The 18,836-nt window shown below is 42.0% G+C and overlaps 1 long non-coding RNA gene across 3 annotated transcripts in view; it reads right to left on the bottom strand.

Annotated features, from left to right (window-relative positions):
* LOC141976064 (uncharacterized) overlaps window positions 1-18,836 on the bottom strand; it is a 127,781-nt gene that overhangs the window by 24,643 nt on the left and 84,302 nt on the right. For 2 of the 3 annotated variants that reach the window (XR_012636056.1, XR_012636057.1), the window contains exon 6: window positions 467-652. The exons of the other annotated variant lie outside the window; for it this stretch is intronic. This is a non-coding gene — a long non-coding RNA (uncharacterized LOC141976064). The remainder of the gene's footprint in view (window positions 1-466; window positions 653-18,836) is intronic. 3 annotated transcript variants of the gene reach the window in all.

Here is an 18,836-nt window from a genome sequence, read left to right as displayed (position 1 = left end):
CACCTCAGTGGAGAGAGATAGCAAAACAAAAAAGGCCTAGATGTAACCATATTATAAAGGATTAATTTAAAGAACAGAATAGAATTTGCGGGTGAAAACCCGGCCCTGCTGAAGTGAGAGTTTTGCCTTTGAATAGAGCCAGGATTTCACTCAGTGTGTATACAGCACTTTTCATACTCAAGAGAGCTCAAGAACTTTATAGATCTGTGAGTTAGGCCTTGACTCTGCAAGGATTTACAAAAGTGCGTTGTCCCATTGAGTTCAACTGAACTATTCATGTTAAGCACAAACATAAATCTTTGCAGGGTCAGGACCTCGGATACGACTTCTTTAAGGAACAATCTCCACTGCAACTTTATCTGAAGTCGGGGGGGGGTCTCTGCTGGGTCACAACTAGTCCCCCTGGCGAGTGCAGACAGGACCTTAGTGAATGTAAATGCAATTCAGGCTCCCAGAAGTAGCTCACCTAGCTTTGAGCATTAGAGGCTGTTTTCCTGAGAGAGGTGATGCTGAGTAGGAGATTGGAGTTATTCCTTTTCCTTGTCTCAACAAGTGCCACTAGGCATTATGAGTTGATTGAGGGGCTGGCTATTTCTCAATCGCTGTTTTTGCCATAACTTAGTACGTTCCTCGGAGATGTGTAGGGAAATGTCTGCAAAGCAAAATATTAGAAACAAAGATACATTAGACAAGTGATTGTAGCTTTTGTTGCATCCAGAGACGCAACATGAGCTAATGGTTTAAGCAAAGTACCAGGCATGAAAAGATTGGGTTCAGGTTCCAGCTCTGCCGGTCTAGTTACTTATGTCAAACTCTTCAAAAGTGACAACTGCTTTTAGGTGCCCAGCTTGAGACACTAAGGGTCTGATTATCAGAGGTGCTGAGCACCCACAGCACCCCTTGACTTGGTTGGTTTGGAATGACAGGTGCTCAGCCCTTCTGAAAAGGATGTTGGGAGTCAGGCACCCAAAAGTAGAGGCACCCAAGGCCAGGGGACATTTACACCTAGATTCATCCACCCTTGCTCATTACAACAGTACCCCACTCTTAGAAAAGTCCCATTGGCTTCTGGAGTGGTAAGGTCTTCATGCTAGTGAGGGGATCAGAATCTTGAAATGTGGGCTTAATTTCTCTGTGCCTAATTTTCCTCATTTGTAAATAGGAGATAAGAACAGTTATTTACTGGCCCCTCAAGGGGTTTGTGCAGCTTGATTCAGTAAAGTTCATAAAGTGCTTTGAGATCCCCCGATGGAACATGCTGCAGAAGTGCAAAGGGTTATTACTAAATTATGATGTATGAGTCATGGTCTTCCATGAGTCATACCCTTCTGTATTACCCCTGTCTGGTTATTATTCCATGTGGTGTTGTCCGGTGTACGTGTAAAGCCAAGCCTTGCTAGCAGGCTGCAGGTGAGGACAGAATATGTTTCATAATATTTTGTCCTCAGAAGCTGGAGTAATGAATTAGTTCCTGCAATATTGTTGTTTCTCCTTGTTTGTGTATTAAATCCAAAGAGAAATAAAAAAAAAAAAGGCTTCACATAAATTGTGCCAAAGGAACTTAACTTCTCCTTGGACATCTGTCCCTGAGCAGCAGAAAGGACCTTGGATTTAATAGCTCAACTGAAAGATGAGTATGGCAAACTCTTCCTGCTGAGTGACCTACAGTGCCACTAGTTAAGTGTCCAAGCCCCAGAGTGGAGTTGGCTCAACGTGACATCCCTTTTCTCTTGCACGGAGCTCCACTGACTTCACACCCCACGATTCTGATGGGGCTCCATGCGAGCATAATGAGCCACTCACATGGACTTCCTGCAGTGTCAGTGCCTTATTTGGCAACTGGAATGTGGGCAAAATTCATCTCTGGAACAGGGGGAAAACTGGTGCAATTAACACATTTCCTTGCTGATTCAGGTTATGTCCCATGACTTTAGAAACACCATGGATTTGGCCTCTTTCAAAAGGGGCATTAGACACCCACCAAATGCTTTGGAACAACACAACAGCATATTTGCATGGTTTTATTGGTTTTGATCTTGCTTTGTTTTTAACAGATCTATTTGTGTGTTCGGGACAGACACCAAACACTTTGGCATAAATATGCCAAACTAATAAAGAGCCAAAATGTCTTCAAGTTGGCCTCCCTTTGTCCAAATGTGTTTTGAGCATAAAAATTCTATCTGCAGGCCCAGGTGCCACCACACCCGAAAGGTGTGCACAGATGCCTCTACACATGAGCCAATGGACTCTGAGAATCATGCCCAAAATGTACAGTACTTTCTGGAATGATCTACAGTATTGTATTCTCTAGAGATGGCAACTAATACAAATTCAAATAGACTAAACAAGATATTCTATAGGCTATCAGCTAGAGAGAGTAATTTTTAACACAGCCTCCTCTCAATTATGCCCATGCAGCCTCAGTGAAGTGAAAATGGAGTAGATGAGTATAACTGAAGGCAAATTTTGATCCGTCCATTTTTTTCTAATGTACATATGTGAGGTTCCCCAAATATTAGCCTCTCTCTCCTGTCCCTCTTTCATTTTAACTTTCCCGTGGATCCCAACACTGTAACAACCTAATCTCTTGTGGGGGACTAGATGCTGTGAAGGCCAGATGAGGCCCTAGGGGATGACCAAATGAGACAAACACAAATGGATAACTGGTTTGCAGATTCACCATTTACTGGATTCCTTGGGAATAATAGTTCTATACTCAGCAAGTTCAGACATGGAACAAGTGCACATACACGGTAGCCAAATTTTCCTCCCCCGCCATATTCTGAACAAACTCTTGTTCCTAGTGGAGAAGCTGGAGTTTAGGCAAGTCTCAAGCTTCACGGAAAAAGAGCTCACAGGAGGGCTGCTTCTCCTGATTGCCAAGCTCTAGAATTTCTGCTGCTTCGTAGCACTTCCTCATTCCTGTGGGTGAAGTGACAGGAGGCGCACAGGTCAAACAAGCAGTATGCTGCACCCTGCGATCATCAGAACACAGCTCTCTGTGGCATGTAGACAATCAGGTCAGCTTCTTGTGGTGGCCAGAAGGAGCTGTTGGGACCTCTCTTCTCCTCTTAGGAGGTGACTAGAATTTTCCTCCTCTTGGGCATATGTAATTTGTCCCATATTCTAAGGTTATGGAGCAGCAACACGTTGCAGCTGGTACAATAGCATCGGCGTTGGTTGGTTGGCTGGCTATTTGGGTTTTTAATTTTTTTACATTAGCAGTCACGATTTGAGAGGCGGCAGCAAGAAGTTGCTTCTGCCGAGGTCAATCTACCACTTGTTGGGTCCAAGCAATTCTTGTTCAGTAGCTGTTGCTCGAGGCTCCCCCTTGGTTGCAGGATAGCACAAGAAGCGCTGATTGCACAGCACAGCCGGTGCTGATCCTTTATATGCCTATTTTTTTAAAAAACAGATGATTAAATTAAGTGTGTCAGTGGTGCACTCTGAAGACGCTGCTGTAGATTGGACACCTACCTTGGAGCTCTCTGAGCAGAGCACCGTATAGCACGGACAGAACAGCCAACACAACAAAATGCTAGGATGAGAAGTCAGTAGTCAAACCCATCTGACGAGAGTAGATTATACAGTACTGGAATAGCTATAGTAAAATAAAAGCAATTTTAATTTACTGTACATGCAGGACCTCAGTCTTCCATGATCACCTTCATGTTTTGAATCTCTTAAATCAGGGAGAGTAATTGCTCTCCTTGAATATAAATATATATATTTAAATCAGCCAGCCACTCATCTCAGACCAAATACAATAGTCTGAACATGGAGTGAATAGCAACAATAGGATGCAGAACATACAGGAAAGGAGTGTAACGCGCTCATGTAAGTAACATGTATTCTTTCACAACTACAGCCAAATGTGCATTAGAAATGCAACTTGCTATGTTGAATTTACATTCTTGCATACCAGTGACGGTATTCATAAACTGTGCATGTCCAGAGGTGTGGTGTGGCCCAGTGGATGGGGCACTGGCCCAGGAGTCAGGCCAGCTGGGTTCTATACCCTGCCCTGCCAATGACCTGCTATGTATCCTTGAGCAGGTCACCTCTCGGTGCCTCTTTTTCCTCACCCACCCTTTGTCTGTCTTGTCTATTTAGACAGCCAGCCCTTTAGAGCAGGGGCTATCTCATGCTGTGTGTGTGGACAGTGCCTGGCACAACGGGGCTTCAATCTCAGTTTGTGTCTTCAGGCACTACCTTGCTACGTGAAACACAAAGAATTACCAAACGTAGAGCCTTACCCCACAACACTGCCTCATCTCAGTAATCCGTGGAGTCTGTGGGAGTTAGGTCTGCTCGTACATGAAAAGGTTTGGGCTCATAGCAAGAAAAGTAGGCAACACTGCATCTAAACCTCATTATATATACGTATGCCCTTTTCTGTTATTTTAATGGTGAATAGTATACAGACATTTCCTTAAAAGGATAAATGCTTAATTTTCCATCAGACAAAATGATTTTCCAAATATGCCTTTGTTTAGTATAGGAATGAGTCACTTTTACTTATGTAAAATATATAGGCAGTATATGATCAAATGTGAGTCAGCAAATATACTACATAAAACAATGCACATGTGTCAGTACTGCAGTATAATTGCATATAATGAATAATATTCGATGTATTTGATGTCTATTTGCCGAAAAGCTCTACCAGGAGAGATTTCCAATAGCAGCATCAGTGCCTTGGCAGGTGCTTCAGTGTATAGTCTGCTCTTCTGTACAGTAGCCACTGACAGTCTGCCCCTATTGTGCTCATGCTTCATACACGTAGTCTCTGGCTTTTGCTTAAAGACTCATGCACCTAGAGGAAAAAGTAAGCATCTCCCCACGAGCACAGGTCATTGCAATGTCATTTACCCCAGTGTAAATCTAAATCAATTCCACTGATCTCAATGGAGTTAGTCCGGATTTTACACCAGTCAAATGAGATCAGAATCTGGCCTCACAACTGGATTCTGAATTAAAACGCATCGGTCTCTCTTCGGGTTGGTAGACATGTTTTTAAAGGTTGGGAAAGCAGAAAATGGGCAAATGAGGTTCCCAATGAGCCACATTAGAAGATCTCAGGCAAACTCCAGCGTACGTGCACAAACCATCAATCCAAGTGAGTCAGCCCCATAATGTTCAGCACAATAATGAATCCTAGCCCGATAATGAATCCTTTTAAGAGATTAGTTAAAACTGAATTGATTTTCTCAATCTGTGATTTTTATCATTGACTAGCCCTGGAAACTCCCGCCGTACATAGTCACTTCCCACAAAGATCTAATCACTTCATGCAGAAAAGGAGCACATTGAAATACAGGCTGATTAAACGTGCACATATTTGTAACCTTCCTGTTATTTTATCAGTTTGAAAAATATTAGCAGCATTGGAAAATATGTGATCTTTGAGTAATGCAGCATGTTATTAGATTTGATTAGATCCATTCTCCTGATGGCTTCTGAAAGATCTTTGTGCTAATTAGTTAAGAATACCACTGAATTATTTAATTATCTTGACTTTTGTGCAATAAAATATGTTGTCATATCACACGCTTTATCTTGCTGTTGCTGTTCATACTTAATGATGCCTTTATAGTTAGTGATTTCCTTTGTTCTCCTCAGTAAGTGGGTTTTGGTGGTGGTAGAAGGGGGGCAGACAGGGAGGGGAAAGAAAAAATCTGGGTTTGAAAATAAAATTTCACATGTGGGAAATTCTGTACGCACTTTCATTTCTTTTTGCAATTCCCTGTGCAATAATCAAAGTGTGTTTCAATGTTGCTACATATAACACACACACACTTACTGCTAATGCAATGGAAAGGTTTTTCAAAGGAACAGGCAAATACACTATTGCTTAAAAAATGTAAATCAGCAAGGAATGTGTTTAAAAGGAAAAGGTACATTATGATAATTGCTCTGGCTGGTAGGGTCCTGGCGCATTACTAATTAGCATTTATTGCGGGGATTACTGAAACAATGTGTGTGTTCTCAAGAGTGAAGAAGAACTGGGATGCTCTTTCACTCTGAGCACTGGGGAAAGGCTGGGCAGCGCCAGCAGCCATGTAGTCCAGTTAGCTCAGGAGCATCTCTTCTAGACAATGTCAGCACAAGCATTTTCAGAGGTGCGAGATAACGGTTAAAAACTTGTGCCTTTTGTGTTTTGTTTTATAAACTTCATCTGAACCTTTTAATATGATGTTTGCATAGCAGCTTATTTGCAACTAAGCCAATATAAACAGCCATGGGCAGCAAAAAAGAAAAATATCCACAAAACAGTATAAATTATTTGACGACACACCAAGTTAAGTCTTAAAATAAAGAATAGTTTGTTACTTATTCTCTGTATAATGCAGTAGTTTCCAACGTTACTCTGTGTGTGTGTGTGTGTACACATTATATACCAATGTCCTAACAGTTAGAAGAACTGAAGTGTGGTCAAAGAGGCCATTCTTTAAAAGGGGAATCAAAAGGTTAATGTTTAAAATAAACTATAGAAAAATGTTTTATGCCATTTTCAACTGACTTTACATGTTAAATGGCTGCAAAGCAATATAATAGGAGAAAGCCAAGTGGATTTCCACCAAACTGGCATGTTACTGTCAGGAATTTATAATGTGAATAAAGTTTATAATTAGAAATCAACTAGGAATTAATCAATCAGCTAATCAGCACCAGCCATTTAATTGTATGTCATATCATTTGGTAACTAGCCCAATAAATCCCTAAGTGCCCTGGAAGGAATTAGGAATGGAAGGGTAGTAAAATCATTCTCCATTTTTCAAATACAGTATTGTGCAACCTTTTGTATATTATAACTCTTGAAATAAATGAGCAACAAGGAAGATTTTAGGATGGTCCTGGACTTCCCCCCTTTGCCACCACCAAACATCATTTCTTTCAGCTTGGGAAAGCAAGTTCTGCTGAGATTATAAAGAGTTTGAACTCATAGTGCCCAGTCTTGCAGTCCTTACTCAGGCAAAACTCCCAGTTGCAAGATCTGGCCAAATATATTTTGCTGAATTAGCATTTATTGATGGGGAGGGGTTTGCAATAAATGAGATGCTCATGCTTTTTGCTTTTATTTTTTCATATAGGTATGACAAAGATTAGCTTGGAATGTGTTATGTTAAATTTCATTATATTAGATATGCTTTAATTGAAACTAATCAAGCATTTTCTTTTCTTAGTGCTGGATGCAGTCTCAAACACAGCCTGCTTTATTTACCGCCTCAATTTTTTAATAAAAATCAAGACATTCTGTAATCTATTTTCTCCTCAATTTTGCTATTAACACAAGCTGGCTTTTCGCAGTTTACTTTTCTATATAGTTGTGCTAGGATCTAGACAGGCTGTGTAGTTACCTTTATAATTTTATCAGAGAGAAGACAATCAGAGCTTTCCAGTATATATGCACCCTGGATTTTTGTTTGTTTGTTTGGAGGGTGAAAAAATGCTGCAGGATAGTTTAGCATTGATTTCTATTTGCTTACATGGAAATCACTCTGACTCGATATTTATAAGGTAATTAAGTTTCAATAACATTGCCATCTCTAAAATTGCACTCACACAAATCTAACTAAGAAATGCCACTGAACCTGTGTCCCTGGTGCACTGAATTATGAGTTTGCGCTGGTAGGTTGGGGCGATGGGAGGTGGGGAGTGCATTATATTTCAGTTATTATTCCCTCCTCTTCTCTCAAGCTTCCTGCCTTCTATGTTCCCCAAAAGCTCCAATTTAGTTCTCTCTCTTTCTTTTTTTATTTCTGCCAAGCTGGATTTTCACTTTGAGATAAGGCCTCGCTCGTTTCGGTTGCACTGTCCCTTTAAAAAGACAGCCCTCTCTAATTGATGTGTCTGGGCTAGTCTAGACTGGTAGTGATTGAACCAACTACCAATTATGTTATTCATTTCACTGAACTTCAGTGATGTGCTTCTGGGAGGGAGGGGTGAGGAACCTGCCTTTGCAGCAGAAGCAACCTTTCTGAAATGTACAGTCTTTTGCATGCTTTGTTTCATCTACTTCTCCTCATAATAATAGAGCAGAAATCCTTGTGCACCAATATTAACACAGAGGTGAGAGGAAAGACGGTATACTTTCTGCAGAATATATGAAACATGCACTACATGGTATTGTTTCTTACTATAGAACTCAGGGTGTGATCCAAATGCATTGAAATCAATAGAAAGACTTCTCTTGAGTTCAGTGGGCTTTGGATCAGGCCCTGTATCACACTGCAACATTGATATACATTCCACACAACTGCATTTGTGATAGAATAATGCTGATTACAGAAACAGGTTCAAAAGAAAACATCTATCTTATCCAGAATACAAATATGAATAATTCCTTTTTTAAAAATTCTCCTTCCAAAGATTATAAGGCATTGTTCACACTGACATGCTTCAGAGGAAATCAACAAAGATATTAAATAGTTATAAGCAAATCATCAACTCTCACAAACAAAATGGTCTCTTCCCTGCCATTTGGAAAATAATGATTGCAAATTGATTAGTAATATATTTTGAAGGAAAGGCAAGGTGTTTCATGTATCCAAGTGTAAAATCAATAGCAGGATAGTACAAAGGTTTGGTAGATGTTCGCATATTACATCTGGATTTAAAAACCAAACAGGTAATGGAAAATAAATATAATCTACGGGAAAATTTTATATTCATAATTAAATTACAGTACATTTGGAATAGTTTACAATTCAGAAGTAAAATGCTCTGTTTGATTTTTTTTAATTGGAGCTAAAAGAATCTCTGAAATTGTAGTGTAAAATAAAAAGAAAAAAGCTTTTCTAGTTCAGATAAATATTAAATATCGAGAACTGTCAGACATATCCTAAACTGATATAAGTACTGAAATATTACACCAATTAATATCTCTTTGTTGCATTGTATTTTAAGTTAAAGCATTTGTATTAAAATATAAAACAAGCATTCAGTGCCATAAAAAGGTACAGTAACGTCATTAAAAATTGCCTTACAGAACAGAAATAAATACAATCACAACCATAATGAATTTTACAACATTAAAAAATGTAATAAAGAAAAAACAGAACTAGGAGTATTTTCACATTTCTGATTTCTACTTCATCTGTCACATGTAGGTTTGATATTAAAACCAGAGAGGTTAAAATTCTAAGGACTAAAACGAACTTCAGTGTTTGCTGAGAAGAATAGCATTTTGGAATTATTTATACATATATATTTGACATATATATTTTATTGTTTGGTTTCTTTTAGATCTAACAATTAAAAAAATCCAACCCATCTCCCCCCCACCCCCCCTTTTTTTTTTTTGTCCACAAAGCACATTTCTAAGATGAATCGTTCAGGTTTTAAACTTGGAAGCAAGAGGCATGCTGGGATTTCAGCTGCGATGGTCTGAGGTCAAGCACCAATGTACCGAGCTGTTACAGTTACGCTCTCAGGGTACTGTGTGTTGCTCTCAAGAAAAATAGATAGATGCTATATTCACTGGCCTGCAGCAAATCTGTCTCATTATATATATATCTGAAATTGCACATATATATTATATACACACTGATAGCACACATCTAGATCTTTAGGTCCACCGTTATACATATTCATGCACAAACATCTGAATCATCTATTTCGGTATCTATACACACACATATCAATATCGATCTATATATACATACACATCTATATCATGTTTATCTATATATACATATATATAATCTATACACATACCTATATGTACATATTTATCACACACATATAATATACACACTCGCAAACGCTCATATTTTAATTTGAGATAATATTTTAAGGTAAATGGCCACCAACAAATGGCACCAGTACCCTACAGTCAGCTGATTAGAACTAATGATGAGAGATCCGCTTTACTTAAAAGTTTCTTTTCTTTAAGGGTCTACTAAATGCTCAACAACAAAAAAAAAACAAACAAAAAAAAAAGAAAAAGAAAAAAAGATGCCAAAGCACAACTCACAGCTCCCAAGAGCCTAACCCGTGGATTTAAAAGCTAAACATCACAAGTTAGGGTCTCAGGGATTGAGAGGGGCGCAACAAACTATTTCTTGCCACAACAAGGATCAAAAAGAAAAGGCAAAGAATGGCAGGCAAATTCACATCAAGGTTCAAGATTATAAAACAGGACACACAGGTGGAAGGAAAGAGACTCTATAGGAACCTCCTCTGTTGAGAGAATACATTCTGTTTAAATAGTTTATATCAAAATTTCAAGCCACGCACAGCAGGATCCTTAAAGCTTTGAACAATGTACTAGAATAAATGAAGTTCTATATATTTAAATGGTTAAGGAAAAAAAAAACGGTCAGGGTGGGGATGGAATTATTTCATTGTTTCAATGAAAAATAATGCTGAAATCATAGTAATAATAGACAGGATATCTTTCCAAGTGTCTGGCACAAAGCATGCATAGCATATAGGCTAAGCTTTCTTCCCTCCTCCCCATATAAACTTGGGGAGGGGTGAAGGAATATTACAGTGTTAATAAGAAAATAATTGAGAAACTCACCATTTGGAAGTGGGGAAGGTTCCAGCCTTCAGCAGAAGCAGCAGCAAGAAAAAGCAAGGGGGGCGGGGGGCGGCGGGGAATATATGGATTTCAATGATCCTAGGCTGAGCGAGTGATTCCAGAGTATATAGGGAAAGGACTATCACACAGAACAAAGCAACCATACCTCTGCATTTTTTGACAGAAAAAGGTGTGTGTGTGTGTGGGGGGGAAGGTAAGGGGAAATATAGGGGGACCTGCTTGCATTTTTAAAAAACATTTGTCTTAAAAAATTATTTTTCCCTTCAGCAGCGGCTCTCTTTGTTGTCCTCCAACCTCCCCCTTGCTCTCTCTCTTTATGATTCTGCATTTTTTTTTTTTTTTTTTTTTTTGCAAACTGCGGCCCTCTCTTGCTAACTAATACATCAGCTGGGGAGGCGGCAGCCAAGGCCAGTCTAATCAGAGCAAGCTCCAGCCTGTCACTGGGAAAAGAGCTGGGGGGGGGGGAGAGAGAGAGACAGGGAGCTGATGAAGCCCCCCCCCCATTCCCTACTCTGATGCCAGTATTTGAAGGGAAAACCTGGAGAATAATCACCTTACACGCCTGTTGCCAGCGACAAGGATTCCCCACCCCATCGCGAGCCCACGGGACGTTTCCAGGATGGCTCCCAGCTGCAGGGGGGGCCCGGAAAGCGCAGAGGGCCCGATCCGGCGCTGCCTTTACACCTGGTGCGGTGCGTGACGCCGCTTGGTGCAAAACCCAGCTCCGAATGGGGCCCTTCTCCACAGTAATCCCCAGCAAAGCGAATCCCACCCGCTCTGGAGTCCGTTTAGGCCCCAGCAGCGTCGGAAAATGCACCCGGGGGCCCCCGAGTTTAAAATGCGGACTATTAGCCCTGCATTTCCCCACGCAGCTGAAAACATTTCTTACGCCTCGGGCGCTGGGTTGGATTTTTCTTCCTCCTCTCTGCAAGCCCCCCCCCATCCTCCTCCCCCTTTCGTAGAAACAGCCAAGCTCCGGCTGCCTCCCGATCTCCCCCCTTTCACTAGCATCGGTCCGAATAGAAACATCAAGGATCAGACCCAACTGCAAGCTAAAGGGACAGGGGATAATAATCGACAACAATAATAATCGTTCACTCCGGTCTTTTCTCACCTCTGGAGTCTCCGACCATTCACCAAGGTCCTTCCTCGTCCGGGATCTCAGATCTTTTCTCCGTTTTTCCATCTGGATCAGCCAGTCCCGGCATCATTAAACTATATTCCTCCTCCTCCTCCTCCTTCTCTCTCTCTCATTGAAAAGGGGGGTTAGTGGTGGTGGTAGGGGGGGAAGCAGACATAGCTGCATGAAGTGGCTGCCTTTTAGAAAGCACATTTAATCTTTACTGGCTCCCCTAGGCTTCAGCAAAGTAGAAGGCAAAAGGAGAGAGGGAAGGGGGGGGGGGGGAGAAAAAGAAAAAAATCAAGCAAGGGAGGCTGTTGAGGGACAGCAAGCATCAGGCTCAAATCAACGACCAGATGAAATGTACTAGACCACACTGCCCCCTTTCTTCCTCTCGCTGTCTGTCTGTCTGTCTCTCACTCACTCCTGGAAAGCTTCAGTATCTGGTTACAGACTCTTTTAGATTCTTCACCACCCCCACCCACTTACAACTCCCCTACAGATTCTTTGCATGCCTACTAAAATCTTTAGCAGAATAAGGAATCAATACTCCCCCCCCCATACGCACCCTAGCAACCCCCCTTCTTTTAAGCTCTGCTAAGACATCCCCCCCCCACACACCCCAAATCACTGATCACATATCCAACGCTGGGGCCAGTCGCACCACTCCTCATTTCCCCTTCCATATCTGGGAGACAGGAGTTGGAAAGAAGGCTTCCCTTCTGCTACCACCCTCTCTCCCCTCTCCCTCCGTGTTGCCGGCAGTGTGCTATCCCCGACTCCCAGCACCGGATACTCTAAAGCATCTCCCTGACTACTAATGAGACCAAAAATACACCGCCGGGTCAGGGAGAAAGGCTAGACACTTATTAGACAAATAATAATAATAAACCCTCCCAGACAGCTAGACACATACATCAGGTATGCCAGCCTCTTTTGGGGGGTGTATCATAGGGGGTGGGGAAACCGTTGGGGGGGGGGGGAGTGTACCTAACATCTCTCACTGGATCTGAATCTTAAAAGAATAAAATTAAACACTACTCTCTTGGCTTCTTTTCACCCCCCCCCCCCCCCATACTGCAGCCAGCAGCATCTCGTGGAAACAGCAACGCTCTGAAGCCTGCAGGAAGGCAGTCAGGCAGACAGACTCTCTGTCTCATGCTTGTGATGACTTCAAAGCCGACAATCTCTCTCTCCCCGCCCGCCTTCCCCAAGTCCCTCCACACCCACCCCTCTCTGCTCAATGGCAGCCTTGCTCTCTCTCTCACACCAGACTATATTTGCAATCTGTGATAATTTACCAGCTATATGCCCTTGGATTTTAAAATGAACTCATCAGTCAGTGGTTCTAATACTGATCCTTACACAGACACACACCCTCTACTGCAGACATGTTTCTCATTCTCCAAGCATTTCCTCTTCACATGTCCATCAGTTGCATATACACTCCATTGATCAGACTAAATCCCTTGATAATGCTAAATAATAATACAGACTGTTAACAACAACAACAACAACAAAAGCCAGAGATGATGTCTAAATCTGCATTATTCTCTAAGAAGCGGACCACTGCACTTCCCAGGGATGTGCAACACGATGCAAGAAAGCAGATACTTCCCATTATCGGAGACCCTACACCTAGTCATGCCGCCGGTGGCTAGTAATGCCTTACAAACATGGACCACTTCACTTGTCTAGGCTATGGTGGGTAGCTAGTAAGTGGTAATGCCTGATTTTACATGGATAGCAAAAGGGTCAGATTTTGATGCCATTACTCAGACTGAGTAACACTGTGTCCCAAAAGAGATCACACTGATGTAATAGCATCCTCCACAAGAAGTCCATCTGATTCTAATGGGGCTGCTTGAGGAGCAAGCTGCTATTCCGTGCAAGGATAAGAGAATTTAATCCTAAATAAAACAAAGATCTTATGTATTTAGGATGTGCTCTGCACAGGCACTCAGGGCCAGATTTTAAAGGTATTTAGACACCTAAAGATGCAGATAGATATTTAGTGGGATTTTCAAATGCACCTAACTGCACCTAAGTCCCAATGAAATCAGTCTCTTCTTAATATACAGGAACAGCTATGCCAGAGTGCAAACATGCCTTCGTTATAAGCAAGGAATATTTCAAGGGTTTTGGCTTGTTTAATTCCTTATGGCTGGGGGGATTTTTTTTGTTTGCCTGAGCTTGTGTGTGAAGGAGGGAGCTGTTGCTGGCTAGCCGGATGCTTTGTGTAGGTCTGGCAGAGAGTGACTACAGAATAAGTGTTCAGGAAGTTGATGTGGGTGGGGCTGTCCAGAAATCTTTGACTCACTGGGGTACCTCCCTTGAACACAGGAATTAATGATTACTCAAAGCAAACTAGATCATCCCCAGCCTTGGAATAGACTCTCCTTCTGCATGCATGTTAGGCTCACGAGAGTTAAATAAACATGGAAAAGTAACTGTACCACTCTATAGTATGTAACTAAATTATTGGGCACAGCACAGGAACCACTGAGTGATGGCTGAGGTTATGCAGAGCAGACTAGGTGATTATACTGACCTAAAAATCCATGGGCTTGAACCTCTTCTCATTTATAACAGTGTAATCAGTAGAGTTACTCCTGATTCCTCCTTTACACTAGTGTGTGTAAGAGAAGAATCAGGCCCTATGTACCAAAGAATCTAATTTTTGGGAAAAAGCAGACTAGGAGAAAAGAAGCTGTTTTAGCAGCCCATCCTTTGAGACCTATTGGATGATTTGCAGCTCTGTAGCAACCTGCATGAATTTAACATCAAAGGAAACTAACACTCCTTTTCTTGTCTGTGCTTTAAAAAAGGAAAAGGAAAAAGAAAAAATGTTTGACATTTTAAAGTTTTGCTGCAAACACATCACTTCTTTATACAATTTAGCCAAACCTATGGAGGATACTTATTTCAAGCAGTTAACACCTGACCCCAATTTCTGTGGGTAATTAGTGAGCTAGATAACCACACAAAGTGGGTAATTATTTAGTACCCAAGGGTACTGTACAAGTGGGTAGTGGCTGGCAATGTTAACAAAAGCACATCTCTAATTATTGTAACTGTACTGGTGATGTTTTAAAAATACAGTTACTACATATAATGATCTGTGATAAATCAGCTAACTATTGCGCTTCCCTTCGCTTAATAGCACAATCTAATCTAGGGCAGGCTGGATGGTAAAGTGAATGAATGCACTCACCTTTGGAAACCTGGCTTTGAAATATGCCTCAGTCCCAAGTGAAATCAGACTGGAGACATCAAATTCACCTGTGCTAGCTGGCAAGACTAGAAGTCGCTGCTCTAGAATGGAGCAGCACTGGAATAACAGGGACTATTCACCAGCAGGTTGGTTAAGATGAACTGAGAAAATTGTTGTAGGGAGAAGCTTGATCACCCCCTTTTGACCCTGTGCCTTAGGGCCTGATTCTCATTTAGCCATTTTGACCACATTGCAGAATCTTTCCATAGAACAAATGTTCCCCAATCATGTTTTAACATGGTTGAGTCTTGCTTGTTGCAGGTGAGTCAAAACTCTTTGAAAGTCATGTTAATGAACCACATTACAGCTGTGATTTGGTAATATGGTTAAAAGAGTCAAACTCTTGTTATATCATCACCCACCCAAAAAAAAGCATACCTCAACATCATTTTCCAGTGGGAATAATGTATTTTTTTTCACCACTGTCCCCTAAGTCAAAAATGACTAGTGGGATTTTGCACAATTCTAGGGGGCAGGGAATTACCTTCAGGCAGAGACCAAACATGGAAAATTTCAACCTGAAAAGTGAACATTTTGGAACATTATGACGATGTGAAAAACAGAAGTTATATTGGACACCGTTCCAGGAACATTAAATATAGTGGTCACTATGTCACTGACCACTATTTGCTATATCACACACGTGTGCACACTCTCTCTGACTCACACCAGAGGCATTACCTACTAGGGTTGAAGTAAGCTTGTTGTTCAAAGACTCAACTCAGGAGACTAAAGCATAAAAGCGAGTCCCCCTCTTTGTATGTTAGGTTTGCATTTAGCTTGGCTTGTTCCTTTGCACTGAGTTTGGGGGGGACTGTTCAAAATCAAGGGCAATATGGGGAGAGACAATTGTCAACATCCTCCAGCATTTTGGCATGCCAGGATTTGAAGCTCAAAAAGAGAAGGGTTGGGTTTTCCTCACCCGCATATCTTTAAGTGAATTTAAATGGTGCTGAAAGGTTCCAGAAAGACAGCACTGGAGACCAGGGATGTAGTCCTAATGGACAACTACCAGAATGCCCCAGCAGCGTGGGAATGCCCTCGCCAGTGTGACCTCGCACCCACTCTGCAGAGGAAGCCATTTTTCTTCCAAAAATGGCATCCGCTCTGCATGTGTGCGAGTCACGCTGTGCGGAGGATGCCATGTTGGGAACAAAATCGTGTCCCCCATGTGCCGGTATGACCTGGCCCCACAACAGCACAGCTGGAGACCACAATCTTGTATTTTGTTGCCACCTTTTCTGAAGTCAGTACAAGTTTCCTCCATGTTGCTTCCCTAGTGTGCCTCGAACCTGGAATATAGAGACCAAGTATTGAAACAAAGGGCTAGGTGAGTCTTGACGGCAAGTTTAGCCCTGAGGGGTTAGTTAATAGCAGCTTTGATGTGGACTCTTGTTCAGTAGTAGCTGCACTGAGACAACCAAACTCATTTTGCAAGCTGTCGGCCACCTCACAAGCCAGCAACGGTAACAGTGTTTGGTCACTGCCAACCTCAGCTGGAGCCAGAGGTGACATGAATGGTCCCCTTGGTAATCTCCTCTGTGATCCAGTCCCTTGGAAAAGCGCTTCTGGTTTGGGCTTGAAAATGGGATGAGAGAAGGATTGAGGAGGAAGGCCGGAAGAGTGGAAAATAAAAGGGAATGATAGACTGTATTTTAATCATGGACAATGGTCCAGAGCAGGGACTATGTATGGGGCTAGGCATATGGAAGAGGGAAGGCAAAGAAAGAGCAAGTAGTTTTCATTTTTCATGAGTCCAAATGGGAACTTAGATAGGAACCAGCGGTTCAACAGGGAAAAAAAGATGGGGGAAGGGATGTTCAGCCAGAGGGGATGGCACGGTGGTCTAAGCACCAGGTTTACCAAGCTGTCTCGAAAATACAGATCATTAAATTCACTGAGGGCTAACTGAGGCCTTTCATCGTCCTGTGGCACAGGAAATAAAATGGCTCCCATACAATTTACTACATGTAGTTCCTTCACATGAGACCTTAAAACATCTGTTCCTATCTACTCTGTATGAACAGTTAACGTCCTCTGCAGGCACGAATTCAGGCTTGGTGTCCTTGAGCAAAATTGTCTCCTCTTTCCACTGCTACGAATCGGTTAGTTACAACCTGCCAGCCCCAGATGTGGCTGCATTTCAATGCTGTTGTATGTATGTATGTAGCTGGTGAAGCACTTTGGAATCCTTCCCCAAGTAAGGTGCTAAATGAACACAAAGTAGGAATGTTACATTTTAACACATCACAGCTGACACTGGTGATCAGGATTGCACACTGAGACTGCGCTACAGGGGAGAAAGAATATTAGGCCAGATTGAAGTCACTGGAGCTATACCAATTCACATCAGCAGAGAACGCGGCCTATTATTTTGTAGTCTTACTCCCTTTGTTAGGTAACGGTGCAAAAAAGGAAACGTGAGAGAGAATTTTGATTGGAAGAAAGAAAAATCACGATGATTCTTTCAGTTTTCATTGACAGCGTCATGATCCAGCCGACAGCCCAATCCAGAAAGGTGCTGAACATCACCACCGATCTTAAGCGACGCTAAGGTGCTCTACAATCAGGGAGCATTTGGGAGGATTTTGTTTCAATTGTAAGACAGGCTGTGACAAGTTTATTTATGAATATGAATGAAGCATCTTGCAATCACCATAAAAAAGGGTGCAAATCAAGGTGCAGGACAATGCCCATAAAAGGGTGATTTTTGGAAACCGCAGCTTTAAGAATTCACTGCTATCAACATCACACCTCAGTGGTCAGTGAGAAGGATGATTTCATGCTTCTAACTCAATGTTTTATTGTGCTGCGTGTCACTGTGTGAAATTGGCCAAATCGTGTCATTTCTTCCGATCTCAATTTCCCCATGCATAGAATGGATACAGTAATGCTTACCCACATTCTTAGAGTGCCTAGAGATCCTTGGGTTAAAGGCACTATATGTGCACAGAGTTCTTATTGTCCTCATTTGATGCCCTTGTGGAGAACAGCCCGGGTGGAGTTGGGTGGAAGTTTCTCTTCGTCACTGGCAGTTCAATTTAATCTCTTCTTAAAAAACTTAGTTGTTATTTTTCTTACTCACTTGCTGACTCTCCACTCCAAACACAACAAGGTATATTATTCATGGTAGCAGATCACTTTAACTGAGCTCCACCAGACAGCTCAAGAGCTTAGAGGGTGTCCATTTTCATTCTTGCTCAACAGACAGCTTTGCCCAAGGTCTCTTAGCTCTAACTATTATCAATCATGGATCATGGTGGAAGTACAGTACTGAGTGATAGGGCTACAGAGCAATGAAACTCTTCTATTCTGGGATGCCTAGGATAAGCAAGAAGCAAGGTGCTGCAGTATCATTGGCTTGACACTGCAGCGGTCTAGCCCACATCTGCAACGCTGCCCACAGTTCAGGTGCCCTCATTTAAAATGAGATTGAGAAGAATGGAAAGGTTCAAAGAGAGGCCACTGTTACAACAGAGGGATTGGAGAGGAAAGGTTAAGGAAATGAAGTTGTCTCAAAGAGAGTGTGTTAACAGCAGGGACATGCTACCTAGAACTATGTAAATTTCACTGGCTTCAGTTTGTAGGGGGTTCATCTGAGAAACTGTTTAAGTTCTAGGCTTAACTGAACCCTGAAACCAGGGGTGCTGGAACAATTTTTATAGTGAGGCTGCTGAGAGCGATTGAACCAGACTGTATGTAATGGAAACCACTTCAAGCCAGGGGGTGCGGCAGCTCCCTCAGTACCCACAGTTCCATCACCTATGCCTGAAACTCAACGTGAAAGTAAACTGTGCCTCGTTTCAGATGAAATCATCTGAAAATCTGTTCCAGCAAAGCTGTGCCCCATCTATGCCTCTTATAAGCATCGGAAAACCCTCACATTTCACATG

This window comes from Natator depressus, chromosome 22, assembly GCF_965152275.1.
Source record: "Natator depressus isolate rNatDep1 chromosome 22, rNatDep2.hap1, whole genome shotgun sequence".
NCBI lineage: Eukaryota > Metazoa > Chordata > Testudines > Cheloniidae > Natator > Natator depressus.
The sequence above is the reverse complement of the archived record's forward strand: the minus strand, read 5'-3'. Positions and strand labels throughout refer to the sequence as shown.